The following is a 21,115-nucleotide window of genomic DNA, read 5'->3' as shown; positions in this document are numbered from 1 at the left end:
TTACGAACAAACATAACGTTTATGAGGGTTTTCTATACTACTTAACACAACGTAGTTACAAGTGTCCTAGTCCACTTTGATTTCATATATTTCTTGGGGAGCAGACTAGACACGTAATCCTCCTCCCTAATTCTGATTGTTTCTACATTTCATTGTGACAGAACAGGGAAATATTTAATTGAATCAAATTAGAGTAGTTAAAACGTAATTTTTATTTTGGGGAGCTTACGTTTGTATACGGGAGTAAAAGACAAGTATCTCCCATTTATTTTACGTGCGGTAACCACAGCAAGGATTTTGCTATAAAACGTTTGCTCTGACTGAGCAGAGTATTACAATGTCGGACACAAGAAACAGCAAACGAAAGGAGGCAGCATCTAAGCTGTTCGTTAAATCGGAAGAACCTGCAAGTGTCACAAGTGGACAACTCCGTGCTACTAGTACAAACAAAGATAAAAAAAAATTGTGGGATACCTTATGGAAAGTCCTTAAAAAGGAGCAATCCAAGTGGTGGGAGGCCACAGCTTTGCAACAATATGTAGACTGTAATAGAGTGCCACGGGGATTACGTATTTTTATCACTCCAACACTACAACAACCTGATCCAGATATGATTGAAGAGTGAAAGGAGAATAACCACTCTTGCTCTATGAACATGCTGAAAATATTAATTAAATTTGCAGAAAAAGAAAGTTTAAAACTTACTGAAGAGTGTGAACAAATCATTGCACGACTAAAGGAATTGTATAACAAAGCTGATTTTGATGTTAAAATGGAGAAAATAGAGAAACAATTAGAAAAAATTGAAGAGGACATTAAAATTAAGAAACTGAGGAAGTTTGAACGTGACCAAATAGACTATAGTAAGGGTCAGATCCTTACTTTTGGCAAGAAATTTGACAAATTGCGCAGTGAAACTAATGATCAGAGCGAGATAAGTAAACTGCGACCCCAACCAACTGCATCTGGGTCTAACATCATGACTGAGCAAGATGCAATTTCATCTGTCATGGCACAAATACTTGACAGTGACAAAGACAAAAATGCCAATGGAGGCATAGATGAATCAGAACTACTAAAAAAAGCCCGCTTTTTAAAGGAGTATACGTTGATGGCCAAAGAGAGAACAAATGTACAGGTATGCAACGACAGCCAGAAAGAGGTCGTGGGCGAGGCTGAAGAGGAGAAAACAGGCCAAAGTATTCAAAATCAATCGACAGCCCTGTGGGGGATGTATGACATTACAACGCATGCTTTTACATCGCATGCCTTTATAACGCAAGTATTACAACGCAGTCCATTACAACGCATAGTGCTTTGGGGTGCTGGATAGTGAATAGGTTAATTTACTATTCCAACTCCAGTCCCCGTGGACACTAGGGAAGGTTATTGGATAGTAAATTAACCTATTCCCTATCCTAGCGTGCCCCCCAGAGCAATGCGTTGTAATAGTTTGCGTTGTAATGGTTGCATTGTAAAGGCTCTGCGATGTAAAAGTTGCGTTGTAAAGGTTGTTTACCCCCTGTGGGAACTCCAACAAGGGGCAGATTTGCAAAGAAACAATAAACACATGACTGCGGTAAATCTTTCTTATTTTGAACTTACTAAAGACCAATTTGAAGTACTATCATTAGTTGTGTCCTTCTGTCCCACTTAAGAATTTAGTTATACAGAGGCACTGATTGATTTATTTCATTTTGTGAGAAAACTTAAACTCAAAACATGTTTTTCAAACAAAACGATTAGATCTATAAGTGATGTCATTGCTAATCAACCTACTCTTGCGATAAGTGACATTGAAACCTTACAAACAGTACATGAGTTAGTAGATGTAAGGGGTTATTCTACTAACCCTTATTTAAATCTAGCTGATACAGATATGCAACTTGAAAAAATGGCGAAAACCAATTTTAAACCTAAATTGGTGTTTTTGCCACAGATCAATAGCGAGGCAATAAATTGCTTTGAGAAAGGTGTCATTAATGAACTTAGCAAATTGAACACACATAGATCACATGACAGACACAATCTTAAACCGGCCACCATAAATGCCTTGAGAAAGTTAGAATCAAATAAAAACGTTGTAATAAAAAAAGTGACAAGGGGGTAATGTTGTGATCTGGTTACTAGATATGTATCGTAAAGAATGGAATGACCAGCTAGCAGACACGAATAGGTATTGCATCTCCTCGAAAGCAGAGTATGAAAAAGCTATTGTAACAATTGCCAACAAACTTACAGGATGGAGGGATGAGGGTTTGTTAAGTCATGATGAATTCTCATTTTTAGCATGCAAATATCCTAAAATTCCTGTGCTTTACCTCCTCCCAAAGCTCCATAAAAATGCCACTAAACCGCCAGGGAGACCGATTGTTTCTTCTTGTGAGAGTGCATTAGAGAATACATCCAAATATGTTGATTTCAGCCCGTTGTTCAATCCATTCCATCTTTTGTTAAAGACAATAGTGATTTCTTGAGACGTATTGATAATATTGAGTGGAAAGATAATTACTTACTGATGTGTATGGATGGATGCAGCCTATATACCTGCATCCCACAGGAATTAGGGATCCAGGCTTGCAGAACATTTCTTAAAGACAGATCTCTCTCACTACTCTTCCATACTGAAATGCTCTTAGACATGATACAATTATGTCTAAGCAATAACTTTTTTCTTTTTGACAATTGCATTTACAAACAAATCCAGGAAACGGTGCTGGGAAACTTGCTTCGCCCCCAGCTTTGCAGGCTTGTACCACGGCTGGTGGGAGGAGCAGGTTGTCAATAAGACCAGACAATTTGAAGACCACGCTGTCCTCTGGATGAGTTACATTGATGATATTTTCTGTGTGTGGAATGGGACCGAAAATGAGGCACGAGATTTTGTAGACACACTTAATGTCAATGATCTGAACTTACAGTTCACCAGCCAAACTGATAAAAGAACCATTACATTTTTGGACCTCAAACTTGAAATAAAAAACACTAAAATCTGCAGTAAACTATTCAGGAAAATCACGCCTGGTAATAGTTTGCAAATATATAACAAGGGGGTGATTCAATTTAGGAACTTAGAGGCTGGAATCATATACTGACAAATTCACAAACACAAATACCTCTAAATACCATAGATATCGCTGTATCTTTTGGCCACACAAGTCCTTTTTATTGACTTGGGGCAAAACTTTATTTTTGTGGTTTACTTCACCCGTTTTTGTTGTTAAGTGTTTTCTACATCAGATATATTTACACGTCTCCTTTTGTCGTATTCACACATAAGAACATTTATATACAAAACACTTATATGTAAAACATATACATGAATGTAATATTTAGACACACTCAAAAATAATTGAACAGAAATATTTGCACAATATTTGACAAGACTCACTAAACAATTATGTTTCACAAACATTTTTTTTGGGTGCACAAACTAAATTCTCAATTCGCTTTTGTTGTCCTATACTGTTGAAAAACGAAAAAGTGGTGGGACCAAGTATAACCGTGTCCTCAGAATGTCCTAAATTCAAGGTCCTATATAGGGTCGGGGATTATTTACACAAGATGTTATGGGGGAACGGGGTGTTTCTACTGGGCTGCCCCGACTGGGTCAGTATCTGATCCTAATGTGCTCTGAACCTCTAACTGTTCGATGCCGACACGTTTTGACCTTATGTAAGTGGGACCAAACACTCCATGTCATTAAGGTCTTCTTCAGGGCTGGGCTTGATTTCTGATAGGACGTCTTTTACACCCAATTGGCGCTGCAGTGCGCCTACTCAGCAGCTACCTGCCTAGCTTTAGTAGGTTCCGTCCTTCCAATATTAGTGTTTCTGTTCGGGATGGTGTTTCCTGATGGGAAAAGGGCATGTGGATTCAGTCCTTCCAATATTCGTAATTCTGTTCTAAGTTGCGTGTCCTTTTTTGTTCATTTGAAGGCGCCCTCCATTACTTGTGCCATTGCCTCGATTCTTCGTCGTCCTCGTAGTCCTTTGTAAACGGCGGAAATGACGTGAGAATTTGGTAATAGTTTGCTGCACGCAAATAGTTGCCATCCAAACAGTTTGATTCGCCGTATTCCTTTTGGAGAACTGTTAAGGGCTGAAGGAACTGCAGTACTGAAGATGGTTACCAGGCAGAAAAAGTGAAAATGACTGAAAGATTTCTGGCAAGAGGGTACAGCAAAACACTCATCAAAGATACCATCAAAAAAGGTAGATAAACTGTATCGAGATGAGTTATTATTTCCCATAAGTGCTACCAAGGTAATTGAGAAAAAAGAACCAATAAGGTTCATAACAAAATACAACACTCATGCCTTGGAAATAAGAAAGAGTCTAAAGAAATTTTTGGATGTGCTAAGAAATTATGATGACCTACGAGAGCATGTAGGGGAGTATCCATCCCTAACATTCCGTAAACCAAGATCATTACGTGATCACCTTTGTAGCAATATGATCCAAAGCCCCAAAAAATGAATGAGATAAGGGGATTTTTTACATGCAATCAATGTAAAGCATGTACATTTAGTTGAAATCTTAAATCTATCAAAATTTGCAACAGTATGGCACCGTTCATTATACAGAAATATATTAATTGCAACACTGAATATGCCATTTGCACTCTATAATGCCCATGTGGTAACTACTATATAGGCAGTACCATTCACAAAGGAAAAAAGTTAGTCCTTGAACATCTTAGGGTCATTAATAAAAATGACAAAAACTACCCCGTTGCAAGACATTTTCATGAGTTCCACAAAAGTAATCTTAATCTGGTGAGGTTTGCTGTCATTGATTGTATTCCACCGAGAGTCAGGGGTGGTAATAGAACAGTCGAACTTAGGACACTTGAATCCAGACTCATCATCAGATTTAATACAAAGGGCCTGAAAGGGCTTAATCTTGATGAAGAAATGTCTGTACATCTTTGAACTGTTTTTATACTTATTACTGCTATTTTCCATCTCACATGAATCATTTATATTGCTGTTTTTTAGATTTTTGTGTTTCATTAGATTTTATTTGTGCACCTTTTTTGGTTTTAATTACACCATCTCCATTTCTGATTTCTTTACAAATATCTATACAGGGAAGAGAAGAGTAGGTGACCTTTGTTGATGATATTATCATCGTATTTCCTAGGGACTTTCAGTTTACATTTGCCCACCAGGGCGTTACACACATTTTTTAACAACACTATAATGACTGGTATAGAAATTATAGGACCGCATGGCTTAGAATAGCTAGCAGCCTGGTAGCATCAACAATGTACCGTTACCCACTCTGGTTTGCTCATTGAAAATTGGAATGCATTCCCCTTGACGTTTTCGTGCATAACTCATTGTCGACCTTCTGATGTCTTACATTTTGAATACATGTACAATAATATCTTCCTTGTTTATTATAACGATTATATAGCTCAATACGTTAGCACTGATACATTGTTCCATTGACTGCTTTTATTATCATGGGTTCGCACCTGGGTCTGGAATTAAGTGTAGTAGGTGAATAATTATTTATGTTCACCGTTTGTTTTCCGTTACATAAATGGATACATTGCTTTTGGATGATTTTTTCATGTGTTATCATGCGCAGTTGATGAGTAATCAAGCACCTGGAAGTCCTATTTTGTTACGGCCGATTCCGTACATTTTGCATATAAGGCGACTTGGTCGTTTTAACTACTCTAATTTGATTCAATTTCATTTTTCCCTGTTCTGTCACAATGAAATGTAAACAACATTATTGATGATGTTTAATGTGTTAAAATTTCAATAATCAGGTTGAAATTTTATTGAGATGGTCCGACATTTAAATTGACGTTTGTCTTTTATGTCTATGTCCCGTGATTTTGCACTTTATTAGTAACCACACAGTCTATTGCCCATGATGAAGGAGTGTGTTTACCTCCGAAACGCGTCGGACGATTGTGTCGACTGAATAAACCTCACTTTGAAAAGAGGCCATGGCTCCAGTGTTGTTTATATCCTCGGATTGAAGGTGACACGCATTGGTAACTGTTTGTGGATATATAAACATATATATACAAACTCCTCCCCTTTTAAAAGAAACCCGCACTCGAGGATCCGATCAATCCATTTCATGTTGCCACAATAACAGTGAAGAGATGCATTTCAGCAGATTACTGCCTTTTCAATCTACAAAGTCACCAATGTGGATATGCCTTTCATGCTAATTCATAATCCATTAACATGGAAAAAATATTCCTTTTTTAATTTTTGCAATCATGTCATCATAATAAAGATAATGTTGACAACATATTTCCATGGTTGCTACGGTGAGTTTTTACAATAAATAAAAGTACTTGCTTCCCAAAAACAGCAGTTTTTACCCAGTGGTTAGTTGCATTACATTTTATGCATGTCTGTCCTCTTCGCTCAGTAATACCGCCGTGATGCCCCGCTCCGGTAAACTCAGATTTCATCATCAGGGACAGGATGCACTCAATAGAACCGAAATCCTCGTCATGAGAGACCATCTCCTCTCGGCATCGGACCTCAGCTCCTGCCTAATCCCTCCTCCATCTCAAGCTCGTTCCAGGGCTGGGTGCATGCTGGCCTCTAATTTCCACTCCCAACTTGCGGTTTGCCAGCTTGTGCTATATTGCAGGTGGTACTACTGAAGCGCTACTGCTAAGCACCTTAATATTAAAACTAACTCTTTCCCTTTCAAAAGAGACCCCCACTTGAGGATCAGTTCAGTCCATTTATTGCTGTCACTATAACATTGCAGAGACGCGTTTTGACAGATTACTCCTTTTTTTCAATCTATGAAGTTGTGATTGGGGATACACCCTTTATACAAATTCATAATCCAACAACCTGGAAAAAATACTCCTCATTTAATTATTGCAATCATGTCACAGACAGGTATTTAGTTACATGAAATTTCACAGATTACCGTAGTAGGCAAGTTTTTGGGTGATTGTGACCCACCCTAACAAACCGTGATCCCTGTTAGACTGTCTTAGGAGATATATTATTTTGCTTTGCTGACTGTAATTTTGTATATATTTCTACTTTTGAGACTGTGTGCTGGATGGTTGCCTTATGAAAAGCATGTGCTTTCAGTTAAAGTGATACGCCACAGGGCAACACCTGAAACTGGAGGTGACCCATTGGTGTTGAAAATGTGGACCTCTCTTAGGCCCTTTCAGTCAGTGCAATCTGCCAGTACCTGTATGTCAAATCCAAGGTACTGAGGAACTGTGCAGCACCCAGCCTATCAATAAGCTCATCAATTTGGGGTAAGGGCTGTGCAGCAGTCCTGGGGCCCGATTCACAGAACTAACTTAAGACAAAATCCTAAACTTACTACTTTTGGTATTCACAGAAGTTAGGATTTTGTCTTAAGTTTGTCTTAAGACAGACTTAAGGCAGACTTAAGTTAGGATTTTGTCTTAAGTCTGTCTTAAGTCTGTCTTAAGACAAACTTAAGACAAAACCCTAACTTCTGTGAATACCAAAAGTAGTAAGTTTAGGATTTTCTCTTAAGTTAGTTCTGTGAATCGGGCCCAAGGTGTCTGAGTTAAGTCCTCTGTAGTCAACGCAGAACCGGAGTTCTGGTGTGGTGCCCGGTGAGGCAGCCTTTGGTACCAACACCACAGGGCTTGACCAGGTACTATTAGATGGCTCAATCATCCTTAATGCCAACATCTTGGAGACTTCTTCCTTGATTCTAGCTCTCATCAAGTTTAACAGCCTGTAAATGTTGTCCTTTACAGGAGGGCTGTCCCCAGTGTCAACATTATGGATGCACAGATGTATGAGTCCAGAGGTGAGTGGGAACAGCAAGGAAAACTGGCCAAGCAATTGGTAACAGTCCCTCAGCTGTTCTGGAGACCGGGTGGAAGAGATGTTGACATCTTCCACTGACCCATCATTTTACTGTGTAGAGAGGAGGTCAGGGAGAGGCTTGCTTTTCTTTCCCACTTCCTCATCTGTCAGAAGGAACATGCTCACTTCAGACATCTTAATGTGAGGCTTGAGTTGGTTTACTAGGGATGTGGAGATCCACCAAGTAGGTGGCCTCCCCCTTATGCTCCTTGAATTCATATGGGCCAGTCCAGTGGTCCTGAAGAGCCCTAGTCTCTACTCATTCCATCACCCAAACTTTCTGGCCAGGTTGAAACATTGACAGAGTGACCGTCTGGACAAAAATTGTTTCATGACTTCTTGACTGGCTTCGGGATTGCATTTGGCCTTCTTCCAGAAGCTATGTATCTGGCTGCGGAGGCTAAGCTTGTAGCTGACCATATTCTGGGGGGCGGGGAGGTCCTGGAAGTTTTCTCCCAACCCTCCTCAACAAGGCTCAGAAGTCCCCTAACAGGTTGGTCATAGAGTAGTTCACATGCCCTGAAACTGACTCGCTTCTATGGATCCTCCCTGTAGGCAAAGAGAAAGCATGGCAAGAGGAAATCCCACTTATGCCTTATAATCATGCCTTTTAAGGTCTTGTTGAATCCCACAAGACTAATTGTTTGAGGATGATAGGGTGTGGTGAACGTGTATGTTACACCACACTCATGCCATATGAACTTCATGTAGGCAGAGATGAGGTTAGTGCCTCTGTAGGACACTACCTCCTTGGCGAACCCAACAGGGTAAAGATCCCCATCAGAGCTCTAGCCACCACCGGTGCAGTCACTGCCCTCGTATGGATACCTTCTGGGTAGCGAGTGGCAAGGTCCACCAAAACCAGCACAAACCTGTTACCTAACGATTTCTTGGGGTCCAAGGTTCCAATGACATCGATGGCCACCCTCTCAAATTGGGTCCCAATGAAAGATAGTGGGACCAGGGGAGCTTTTTGCACTTTCTCTGATTTTCCACTGGCCTGGCAGGTGTGACAGGACCTGCAGAATTAATCTGTGGCTGTCTTCAATCTGGTCCAAAGACGGATGAAGATCTTGTCCTAAATGTCCTGCCAGGGGAATGTCATGAGCCAAACCCAACAGCAAGGTCCTGTGATACTGGGGGACCACCAGCGCATATGCTGTCCCAGTACCAGGAGCCTTAGGCTCGCTATAAAGGAGATCACTCTCTCATCAGATCAGGTGTAGCTTCACTAGCTGCATAGGCGGTGGCCTATAGCCTCCAGCCCTAAAAAAGTGGGACGCTTTTTTTGAGCACGGCTGCATTCCTTCCTGGTGGGCCCACCCTCAACTTGCCAGCTGGCAAGCTCAGGAAGGTCACTTAGAGTAGCAATGCCCTTCCTGGTTAGCTCTGGGGCCTCCTCCTCAGGGGCCCAATCAAACTATATCGCATGAAATTCAGGGGCTGGTTTCCCACTCCCCTTGAACCTCTCCTTGGCAGCTGTCGAGCCTTTGTTCTCGTCTCCAGACGACCCTGACGAGCCTGACTACCTTCCGGAGAAGCCATGGATGATGTGGTCATACAGACCTAATCAGGCAATCGCATCATCTCCAAGTGAGACCTGAGTCTACCTCCCTCCAGGCAATGCGCTCCAGATCGTTGGCTAGCAAACAGTTAACAGGCATGGCAGGGCTCACAGCAACTTTCAGAGAATCTGAAACCTCCCCACTCAAAGGAAAACAGAGCCACAGGTAGATGGCTGTAGTAATTGTCACCAACTATGACTGGTGAAATACGTTTAGTAGGACCTGCTCTGAAGATACCAGCTGACACTTGACAGTAGTCAGGCTGGTTCTTGTGTTTTGCAGAGCTATCTGCAATTTGAACTCTCTCTCTGTTTCCTACTCTGTTCCCTCCTCTCTGCCAGTACCTCTAGAGACAGGTTGAAGGAAGAGACACTGCTTCCTGCCCTTGCAGGAAGCATCCGCTAATCTATTGCAGGTGGTTCCTCTGAAGGGTTATCCTCAAAACCATCATCCACTCCTGTGGTGCCACACAGTAATGTGTGAGCTTCTGCCCAGGCCCTTGGCATCTTTTGCAACTCCATATTCCTGGTGGTGCTCTTGGCAGGCAGTCCCATCTCCTTACAGAAGTCTTTGAGCTGGGCCACAGTGTAAACCTCCAGGCGGGCCAGCTCAAATTCCATTATTGCAGGTGGAGATGTAGATCTACCACACAGAGACATAATTTAGGAAAAAATAGAAAATTCTAATTAGGGAGAGTTGAAAAACTTGTAAATGGTCTTGGATGTGGACTGGTAGGGTACACCAAGTGAAGTAATGGCATTGAGCAAACAAAAAGTCCTATCCTCACTGCTGATCACCAATGTTAGAAATGGGTTATTGGTAGGCAGAGGTATGTACCCTGTCAAAGCAGGAACCACAATCCTAGTCAGCGTAAATCACAAATACATCCTAAATTAACCTGTGCTCACCCTCTGGTAGCTTAGCACAGAGCAGTTAGGCTTACCTTGAGAGGTAATGTGAACCATATTTGTATATTTCAAACAGTAAAACTGTGAAAAAAAACACAAAAAAGGAATTCACATCAGGTTAGAAAAATAGAATTACATTTAATAAATAAAACAAGACAAAAATGGCAAAATATCCAATAAGCATCACTTGAGATATTAATTTTTCAAGAATAAACTGTAAAAAAGACTGCTGGGTGATGTCCCCAAATTTCAATCAGCCTCAGGAACCATCAGAGAACTTCACTGGCTTTCTATCAGGAATAGAACTAAATTTAAGGCTCTTTGCATTGTCTATAAGGCGCTGCATAACCAGGGACCAGCCTTTCTCACTCAACAACTTATTCCCTACCGGCCCACCCGGTCCCTGCGATCCTCTGATCGACTTCAGCTGGAGGTACCCCGCACCAAACTGGTTTCATGGGGCGATAGAAGATTTCTTGTATCAGCACCCAAGCTCTGGAACACTTTGCCACTGTCCATAAAAAGTAGCCCTTCCCTTTGGTCCTTTCGAAAGCTCCTCAAAACATGGCTATTTGATCAATAATCCCACCCTCCTACAAGGCTGAATCCAGCAGATATTTAGCGCCGAGATGCCCATGGGCCTTCGTTCGCGCTCTATAAGTGTTTAAAATAAATAATAAATAAATAAATAAATAAAATAAATTGTGAGTCCAGAGACACCAAACTTGAAAGTCTATTTCTTCACAATTGGAAATTACACAGAAAAGATGTAACAGTGTAATCCCACTTTGTCCTATGGGAGAGATAGACCTTGCAGTAGTAAGAAACGAATTTGAGAGTGTTTCACAACCTGGACATTTAAAACTTAAAGGTACATGTCCTGCCTTTTGAATATATATTGCGCCCTGCCCTCTGGGTTACCCAGGGCCTACCTTCTGGGTGACTTATATGTAAAAATAAGTGAATGTTTTGTCCTGGCAAGAGGTGTATCTTGCCAGGAGGAAATGGCAGTGTAACAGCACAGACAGGTTCTGCAATGGCAGGCCGGAGTCATGGTTAGAGATTTACTTAAGTTGGTGGCAAAATGAGGGCTGCAGGTCTTCTAGTAGCATTTATTTTACAGGCCCTGGTCACATATAGTGCACTTTACTAGGGGCTTATATTTATTTATTTATTTATTATTCATTTGTTAGGTTTGTAAAGTGCGACAGCTACCCAAAAAGGGTTTCCCGGCGCTGAAGAGAAAGATAGCAGATGAAAAGATAATAAAACTCGGATACGAGACCAAATCAGGAAATTATTGATTAAACAGCCAGGTCTTTATGGCTCTGCGGAACTGTACATAGCTTGATTCTGTACGTAAATTAAGTGGGAGGGAGTTCCACAACTTTGGTCCCAAAAGCGAGAAGGATCTACCACCCATCAGGCTAAACGAAACCTGGGCACACTGAAAAGGCCCTGCGATGAAGATCTCAAACAGCGGGCAGGGAGGTAGGTATGTACCAAGGATTGAAGATATTTGGGGGCAGAGCCGAATTTGATTTTGTGCAGAAAACTCAGGGTCTTGAACTTGACTCTGTTTTCAACTCTGAGCCAATGCAATGTCTTGAGATGACCTGACATGCGCTCTCTTCTATTACACTTCCACAGCAGTCTAGCAGCGGCATTTTGCACAAGCTGAAGACGTCTCAAAACAGCCTGCGAAGATCCTAGATAAAGGACGTTTCCGTAGTCAAGCCGCGAGGTGATGAGGGCATTGACTACAGACTTTTGTGTGTCCTTGGGCAGCATCCAAATGATTTTTCTAAGCCACCTCAAGATGGTGAAGCACGTGGCTGTTAGCTTCTTAACTTGAGGGAGCATAGTCAGGCCTTTATCAAGGATAATGCCTAAATTGCGCACTTGGTCCGACGGACTGGGAAGAGATCCCATTTCAGGAGGCCAATGTCTTGTGTTCCAAAGATCCGGGTTGGAGCCCAGGATTAAAACCTCCGTTTTATCACCGTTGAGCTTCAACAGGTTTTCCGTCATCCAAATTGCGATTTTGCTTAGACCCGCCTGCAGCGGAGATCCAGAATCACATTCTACATTCGATAGTGAGAAAATAATTTGCGAATCATCCGCATAAGTAAACATGGTCAAACCTTCAGATTCAGCAATCTGTGCAAGTGGGGAGACATACAAATTAAAAAGCAAAGGGCTAAGCACCGAGCCCTGAGGGACTCCATAAGGGTATCTATGGATATTGGAGGACCCGGTGTTCGAGGTAATTTGAAAAGTTCTTTGAGTCAGAAAAGAGGCAATCCAATCCAAGGCCTTGCCTCTAATGCCCATCTCAAAAAGGGATTTTAACAGAATTTTATGGGAGATGGTATCAAATGCTGCGCTGAGGTCAAGCAGGATCAGCGCAGCAGAGTCCCCTTTATCTATTAAGTGACGCAGATATTCAGACACTCCCAGTAGAGTTGTCTCTGTTGAGAAACCCGACCGGAAACCTGACTGCGTAGGATGGAATATGTTATTGAATTCTGTATAATGGGCGAGATGACTATGAACATGCTTCTCCAATATTTTGGAGAAAGCAGGCAGAAGGGAGATAGGACGAAAGTTAGCCAATATTTTAGGGTCTGCCGTTGGTTTCTTAAGCAGAGGTGAAACCATGGCGTGTTTCCACAAGGAGGGAACCGTAGCCAAGGACAGAGACTGATTTAGTGCCTTGCAGATCACAGAGAGTTGCTGGGAGTCAAGGAGTTTGAGTATAGAGATTGGGAGAGGGTCGACTGGAGACCCAGATTTCAGTTTCCCTAGTATCTCTTTCAAACCTTGCATATTCATCTCAGGCCAGTAATTAAGCGGCTCATAAGACAGGTCTGTCTGTAGAGAAAAATCTACATTCCCCGAGCCAGTGTCAGAGTTACTTACAACATGCTCCAAATGTTGTTTGGAAATGTCGGTATAGATAGTCTCAATCTTGCTAATGAAAAAGCAAGCCAGATCTTCGCATTGGACATTGCTCAATGGCAGAGGTTCAGCTATAGTTTGAGAGCCTGCTAGCTCTTTAACAAGGTTAAAAAGTGTTCTAGATTTATTTGTGGCTTCCGAAATAGTCTTTGCCACGAAGCCTGCTCTAGCTGTAGGACAGTCTTTATGATAAAGCCTGAGTTCCCTCCTGTAATTCAAGCCCGCCGCTGGAGAGTAGTCTTTCCTCCAGAGACGCTCTAGGCGTTTACATTTCGATTTTATAGCTTTCAGTGAGTCGTTGAACCACAGCGCCGGGGAGTTATGTGCCTTGACTTTCTTATGTGCAGATGGCAAGCAGGCATCGATGGCCTTCATAAGCCATCTGTCAGTTTTTACAGCTACTGTTTCCATGTCGTCCAACTCTACCACCACATCGTGTGACACTGCATCTAGAGTGGACTTGAGAAGATTCAGATCGAGTTTCTTCCAATTCCTTTTTCGATACTGGACTATAGGTTTGGAAGGAGCAGGATTCACAGGGACAGGAAGGTTAAATTTGATGAGAAAGTGATCTGACCAGTTTAGGGGCAGGGTGGGAGAGCATTGAAGCCGGGGGAGGCTGGAAAAAATGGGGTCCAGTAAATGGCCGCCTCTATGAGTGGCCCCCGTATTGTACAGCATGATGTTCATTGCTGCCAGATCATCAATCAAATGTAATCCTTAATTATTCTGAGGGTCATCAAAATGAATATTTAAATCCCCTATAATGGAGAGATTGCTTGAGTTTACCAGAAATGAGGCAACCAAATCCGAAAACTGCGTTGCCCAGGCTTGTGCCGGGCCGGGCGGTCGATAGACTAGCAACCCAGTAAGTGTAAAATTTAGGAGCAATGAAAGTTTAAAAAGGGCTATTTCACAAGAATTCAAAGAGACCGGTTCGAGGGTGCATTGCAGCGATTTTTTAAATATGACTGCTATGCCACCCCCTATTCTTAAAGGTCTGTCTCTTCTCACTATGGCATAGTTTGGTGGCAGGGCTTCCGCAATGTCTGGGCCCGCGCTGTCATTTAGCCAGGTTTCCGTAAGAAACAGTGCATCCAGCGTGTCATCAGACAAAAGGTCAAAGATATACCTTTTGTGTTTACTTAGGGACCAGCAATTAAGACTGCCAAATAGCCACGACTGGGCCAACTTACAGCCTGCAGCTAAGCGTTGACAAAGCTGGGGAGTGTCTAGCTGAAGATTACAAGTATGGCATGAGCTTGGGCCTTGCCTATTATTGTGAAGGATCGTACATTTCTTATTAACAGGCCCTCGGAGTGAGTGCAGCATGTCAGAAGCGTAGACCCTGTTAGTCGGCAATTTTTGTCCAGGGGTTTGGGACCCTGGGCCTGGCCTAGCGCGGATGGGCGCAGACGGGCTTGCCTTTGGCTTGCCTTTGGCGCGCCATCAGCGCGCCCGCTGCGCGCGTCCGCTGTGGGGCCGGGAGAATGTAGCCATATTATACAGGTGAGTGTGGGAGGGGCGAAGAAACTAGAGCATAGCCCCGCTCTGCTTCCCCCAAGTTGTCTGCCCCTTGCCTGTTCCGAGCACCAGCGTCTTACTCGGCTGAGCCAGGAAAACAAAATTTAATAAGGTGGGTAGCTAGTTCCAAAGCAAAACAGAATGGTTTTAAAAACAAACACAGCAATAAAACCCAATTCTCGCTGCCTCTCTCTCCCGGCTTCCGCCTCAGGAGGTGTGCTATCTTAATCTGTAGCGTGCGAGGATTTTGCAGCTATTTGAATACAGGTGAGAGCGGGAGGGCGAAGAAACTAGAGCGTAGCCCCGCTCTGCTTTCCCCAAGGTGTCTTCCCCCTTGCCTGTTCCGAGCACCAGCGCCTTACTCGGCTGAGCCAGGAATACAAAATTTAATAAGGTGGGTAGCTAGTTCCAAAGCAAAACAGATTGGTTTTAAAAAAAACACAGCAATAAAATCCAATTCTCGCTGCCTCTCTCTCCCGGCTTCCGCTTCAGGAGGTGTGCTATCCTAATCTGTAGCGCGCGAGGATTTTGCAGCTATTTGAATACAGGTGAGGGCGGGAGGGCGAAGAAACTAGAGCGTAGCCCCGCTCTGCTTTCCCCAAGGTGTCTTCCCCCTTGCCTGTTCCGAGCACCAGCGCCTTACTCGGCTGAGCCAGGAAAACAAAATTTAATAAGGTGGGTAGCTAGTTCCAAAGCAAAACAGAATGGTTCTAAAAACAAACACAGCAATAAAATCCAATTCTCGCCTCCTCTCTCGCCCGGCTTCCGCCTCAGGAGGTGTGCTATCTTAATCTGTCTTAATCTTAATTTATAAGTAAAGGAAATATGCCAATTGGGGTTGGGCCAATATTACCATGTTTAGTAAAGAGAGCACATGCTCGTTAGCAGTGGTAAACTGCACCAAGTCATAAATCCAGCAAAAAAAATAACAGAAAAATGGAGGAGGTAGGCAAAACATTAGGGGGAAGATAACTCTAAGGTTGTCAGTTCTGACACCAGTACACTGCATTTTTCTCCCTTTAGGAGTGTCTCATGTTTGCTGCACCTACTCATGTGTCAACTAACAATGGTTGAATAATCATTCAGCATATCAAATATTCGTATAAAAAAAACCACAAGCGAAATATGGCTAAGTTATTTAACATGTTGGCTATCTTTACAATAAAAAATATCTTTCAACAACAAAACTGCCTGGACCTATCACAGCAGTTCCATTTTGCCTTTATTCCACATAAAGATCCAAATACTAATAATATTGAATGAGGTTATAGATGGCTTTTGAACATTTATAAAAAATGACCATATGATTTGCCAACTCAAGAGGAGTATTTTCCTGAGGTTTGTTCCTATAATTCTTATTATTTAGTACCCTATCTTTGATTTTGTGGACCCTTCACATACTTTGTTTAAGACAAGAGCAAGGCTAATTTCATATCATATTTGCTGGGAAAAACCAAAGGTTAAAGTAATGTTATAATTATATGAATATGCCAGTGACAACATTAGCGGTATGAAATAAAAAAAAACAAGTCACAGAATTTAACCAGTCACAACATGTTCCATTGACATCTTTTATGGCATCACTGATGACAGGTTTTGGTCCCGGGACCTCTTTCCCGGGTCTGGCCAATATTGATAAGGGGAGGGGAGCTGTGCAACCTACCTCCCCAGGCCGATTTTAGCTCTGGGGAACCCATCCCCCAGGGCATAGGCTTGTTATATATAAGGAGGAAGGTACACAGCCCCCCTCCCAGTCAAACTTGGCCTTGGGGATACCATCTAGTCAAAGTGAAAAAAGGGGGAGGTGGCCCAAGGCTCACTCCCCATGCCAATTTGGGCCAGGGGGCTCCATCCCATGGGAACCGTGCAGATTTATAATAGGGAGGGGGACCAAGTGCCCCCCTACCCAGGATGATTTTTGCCCTGGGCCCAGCTTCAATTTGAAAAGGGAGCCCCACTCCGGAGCCATTAATAGCCTCAGGGAATCCTGGGCCGCTCCAGCTTTGTCCTGCTGTGTCCACTCTCAGGATGTAGCGTTTTTGTCCGTTTGCACTGTCACAGGCAAAGAAATCTGTAGTTGATCTTGTTTGGTGGGAGCAATTTCAAAGCTCTCACCAAGTAAGAGCAAACACGAAGTCCTCTCCCTGCTGGTGGAAGCTTTATAAGGTACCGGGCCCAAGGGGATGGGGTGCCTGGAATCACATTCAGTCCAGGGAGCCGAGCAGCCCACCACCCCTTTAATCATTGGCCAGACCCCGGTGGGTGAGGTTCCTGGGGTCAAAATTGTCCGGGCAGAGGTGCTGTGTGGCCCTCCTCTACATTATTATTGGCCAGGCCTCGGAGAATTGGGTTCCCAGGTCAAAATCAGTCTAAAGAGGCTGCACAACCCCCTCCCCATTTACTAATTTGCTGGGCCCTGGTATATGGGGTCCCAGGGCTGATATCAGCTCAGGGAGGGGGTGCCAGCCCCCTCCCCCATAATGACAGTGGTGTGCCCAGGAGGATGAGTCCCCGAGGTCATAAACGGCCCAGTAAGGACCCCCAAAATGCCAGGCCCTGGGGATCGTGTACCCAGAGCCGAAATCAGCCCTGGGAGGTGGCTTTATGTCACCCTCTTGGGTTGGCTGCCTTTGGGTAGTTGGCCACAGGTCAGTACTTTTTCCCAACCTCCAGCTGTGCATGCCTGAAGGCATGGGGTTCTGTGGATGCTGTCATCTGTTATGTCATCAGTGATCTCATTTAAGATGCCATCAGTGATGTCATCAGTGAAGTCACTGATCATGTCATGAGTGATGCAATATGTGAGGTCATAGGCAGTGCATTATAAGTTATAGTTAACTCAGGTAACTATAACAGCTAAATTTTACTAGCTTTGTACAAGTGAAATCTGAGCCTAACTATAACGTCCCTGAAACCTTTGGCTTTTTTCCATTAATTTCTATGTTTTTGTAATTCTCTTTTCTAACTATAGTGCTTCACTCCGTCTTATTGGCCAAAGAGAACACTCTGCACTGCAGACTCTGGTATAGTTTTAATTATTTTTTATTTGATTTTAAACACCATTAGAGCAAAAACAAATAGACGGTCTAGCGTGTCTGCACCCAGCCTTCTCCTGGACCATAGAGTCCCATCTTCTAGATCGTCATTTAAAGTGCTCTCATGATATAACCCCTTGTTGCTGTTCATTATACAAAAAGAACTAGTCTTAGTGTCTTCATTCTGCTTACTGGCAACCTATGCTACCATTTTTCATCCCTGTAAAGAATAATATAACACTAATAAAGCAAAATTACATTGTGACAACATGATTAACAATACATCAAACATTCAGGTTTAGAAAGTTTTTTATCAGTATGTTCACATGTGAATGAGGCAGAGCTTCAGTTAATGTGCAAAGTGTGACTGCTTGCTACATAAATACAAGTGAGATAAGATATATATCTAATTTTATGTGAGAAAAATGTTTATCTCTTTAAAATAGATATAAATTTACTAATTTGGCTGATCACGTGCAAATGATCTGAAATTTCAATTGTTATCATATTAATACTCTGCACTATTTCTTTTCCAACTATATTTGTCATAATTGTTATTCATAAAATTTTTACACATATCTTTTAATGGCTTAAAAAGGATGAAATAATATTTTTAATTATCTTTCTATTCATATACCTTGTGCTCTTTCAGTGACACATAGCATAAATTTAAGATTCACATATATACAATAAAGTGTCCACAATCTTGTTGATCCGCGCGTTGCTCTGGCATGTGCTTTCACCTGACCTATTTTCTAAAATACCTGTCAAATTAAGGCAGTTTTGGAATAATTTCAGAAGGTCTTTTGTAGTCTCTTAAGCCATCACTGTTTAATGCACTCTTGAGCATACTTGTTCAATACTGTTCTTCTAGGATGTCAATTTGCAAACTAGGTCAAGTGGGTTACATTTGCGGTCATGAAAAATCTGTGAATTTAAATTTGAATAGGTTTTTGCATTTTTCACAAAATAGGTTCTATATTCTTTTCATAAGGTACCTCTTTTGTGCAAATTTCTCTCTTTGAGCATAAACTAATGTTTGAGTTCCCAAATGTCCTTTACTGGACTGTATGTGAGTAGATCTGCTGGCTCTTAGCTCTTAATGTATCTAGTGTTTGCTGAATCAGAGGACCAACAGCAGTACATATTTGTTCACCTAGCTCTTGAATTCTTTGTTTTTTTGTGGTTCAGTCTCTTGTTCTTTCTTTCCACCAGGGCTTGTTGTTAACAATGTTGCACTCAATCTAATTTGCTGAGACGGGAGTGATCTAGTGCAGACATTCCACTTATTAGTGATTGCCGAGTTGCCCCCCAGGTGTTTCACTCTCCTTCCTTCTCAGCACCATTTTATTCTGTTTTGTGTGAAAATCAAATGATACCACTACTCTTTAATTTTCTAGTGATTAGACCTTTCGGGGTTTAGATCACAAAACATTTTGACTGATGCTTTTTTGTATCCTTTGTGGTAAGTTACTTCACATCTTGCTCCAAAACCTTTTGCCACCATAATATGAAACAGGATTTTAGAAGTCGTAACAGGGTACAAGAATGTGTGAGAACACGTGTGGCATTTTGTTGTGGTAGTTTTATGTTCAATTGATTTTGTGCTGGTGTGTTTTTGTGCTACACTATTAAATTTGGTTTGTTGTGATGTGTTCTGTTTTGATTGTTGGCCTGTTATGCTTTGTGTTATATTTCTTTGTGTATGCTATTCTACTATGTTCTTTTGATTTTTGTCAGTTATTTCTAGAAATACTGCCACTTTTCACAGCCAAAAGTGGCCTTTAATGTATCTGTGACAAGCAATCATCTACCACTATCTGAGATGGTAAAATAGTGCTGCTCCAGGTCTTCAACTACTTACGTCAGTGGTAAGACAAAAGCTGGGACAGAGACTGTGTGTTAGAACTGGGGGTCTCTAGTTGGCAGAGGTAGGTACCACTGTCCAAATAGGGACCCTTGCTTCTAGTCAGGGTAAGAAGGATACACTCTTTAGATAACCCCTGCTCACCCCCTTGGTAGCTTGGCACGAGCAGACAGGCTTATCAAAAGCAATGTGTAAAGTATTTGTATCAACACTCACAGTAACACAGTGAAAACACAACAAACTGACTCCACAACAGTTCAGAAAAATAGAAGTATTTAATATAAACTAGACAAGACCAAAATGACAAAAATACAACATACACAGTTCAAGATTATGGTTTCAAAGGAGTTCTTATGGTTGCGTTAAAATAGTTCACAGTTGCGTCACGTTTAGCCAACAGTACCTTTAGATGCGACAAAGTTCCAAAACAGACGCTGGTGCAGTGGAAAACAAGCGATGCGTCACTCCTGAGACCCTGGGGAGGCGAAGCGACAGCCCCGCTGGACGTAGTGGGTCTGTATGGGGAGGGAGGCAATTCCTCGTATGGATTCCGGTGCGTAGGTTCCGTAGGGAGCGTCTCGCAAAGGCACGGTGCGAGGATCTTTGGGACGGCGACAATCTCAGGTGTGGCGGCGTTGCGCGGCACAGCGTCAATGTTCTCCTCTCGTGGCCCCTCGATGCGATGGCTCTGCGACGATACTCGCAGCAATATGATGCGGTCCGCAAGAAAGTGGTGCGATGATCTCACCCAGCAGTGACAGCCTCTGCGACGATACTCGCAGCGATGGTACTTTTCCCACACCGGAGCGATGGGTGCGCCGGTTCTTGCAGCGGCAACAGGCGCTGCGACGATCTCGATCTTCGCGGCGGCGGGAATTTCCTTGCACTAACGGGGATGCGCTCTGCAAGCGAGCGATGCGTGAAAATGTACAGGTAGTCTTAGTTTCTTGTTCTCCAGCTTTCCAAACAGCAGGCCACAACTTCCAGATGCCCCTCAGTCGGATTCAGTACACAGGAAGGGCAGAACTCTCAGCAGAGCTCAGGGAAAGCTGGGAGGTGAAGTCCTTTTGTTGCTTGGACTTCTTAACAGGAGGCCAGTTCACAACAGGCCCTTGGAGATCTCTTCAAGCAAGGGGACCAAGCAAGCAAAGCAACTGCAGGTCAGTCCAGCAAAGCAACAGCAGGACACTCTTCCTTCTTCACAATTCCAGATTTCACCTTGGCAGAGGTTCCTTCTTGATTCCAGGATGATCTAATTTTCTGTAGTCTGGGATCCTGTACTTATACCCCTAAAAGTATTTGTTCCCTTTGTGCAGGAGGTCTCTGAGCCCGGTCTGAACCAGTTCTGGGTGTTCCTTGAGCACTTTGTTTTCCTGGCCTCTCCTTTCCTTTCAGAG

The 21,115-nt window shown here is 42.7% G+C and overlaps 1 protein-coding gene across 1 annotated transcript in view; it reads right to left on the bottom strand.

The window, feature by feature from the left end:
* The window catches only part of PROKR1 (prokineticin receptor 1), a 275,054-nt gene that overhangs the window by 174,389 nt on the left and 79,550 nt on the right, over nt 1–21,115 (bottom strand). The window lies entirely within an intron of this gene.

Source organism: Lissotriton helveticus, chromosome 6 (assembly GCF_964261635.1).
Source record: "Lissotriton helveticus chromosome 6, aLisHel1.1, whole genome shotgun sequence".
Classification (NCBI taxonomy): domain Eukaryota; kingdom Metazoa; phylum Chordata; class Amphibia; order Caudata; family Salamandridae; genus Lissotriton; species Lissotriton helveticus.
This window is presented reverse-complemented; position numbering and strand designations above follow the sequence as displayed.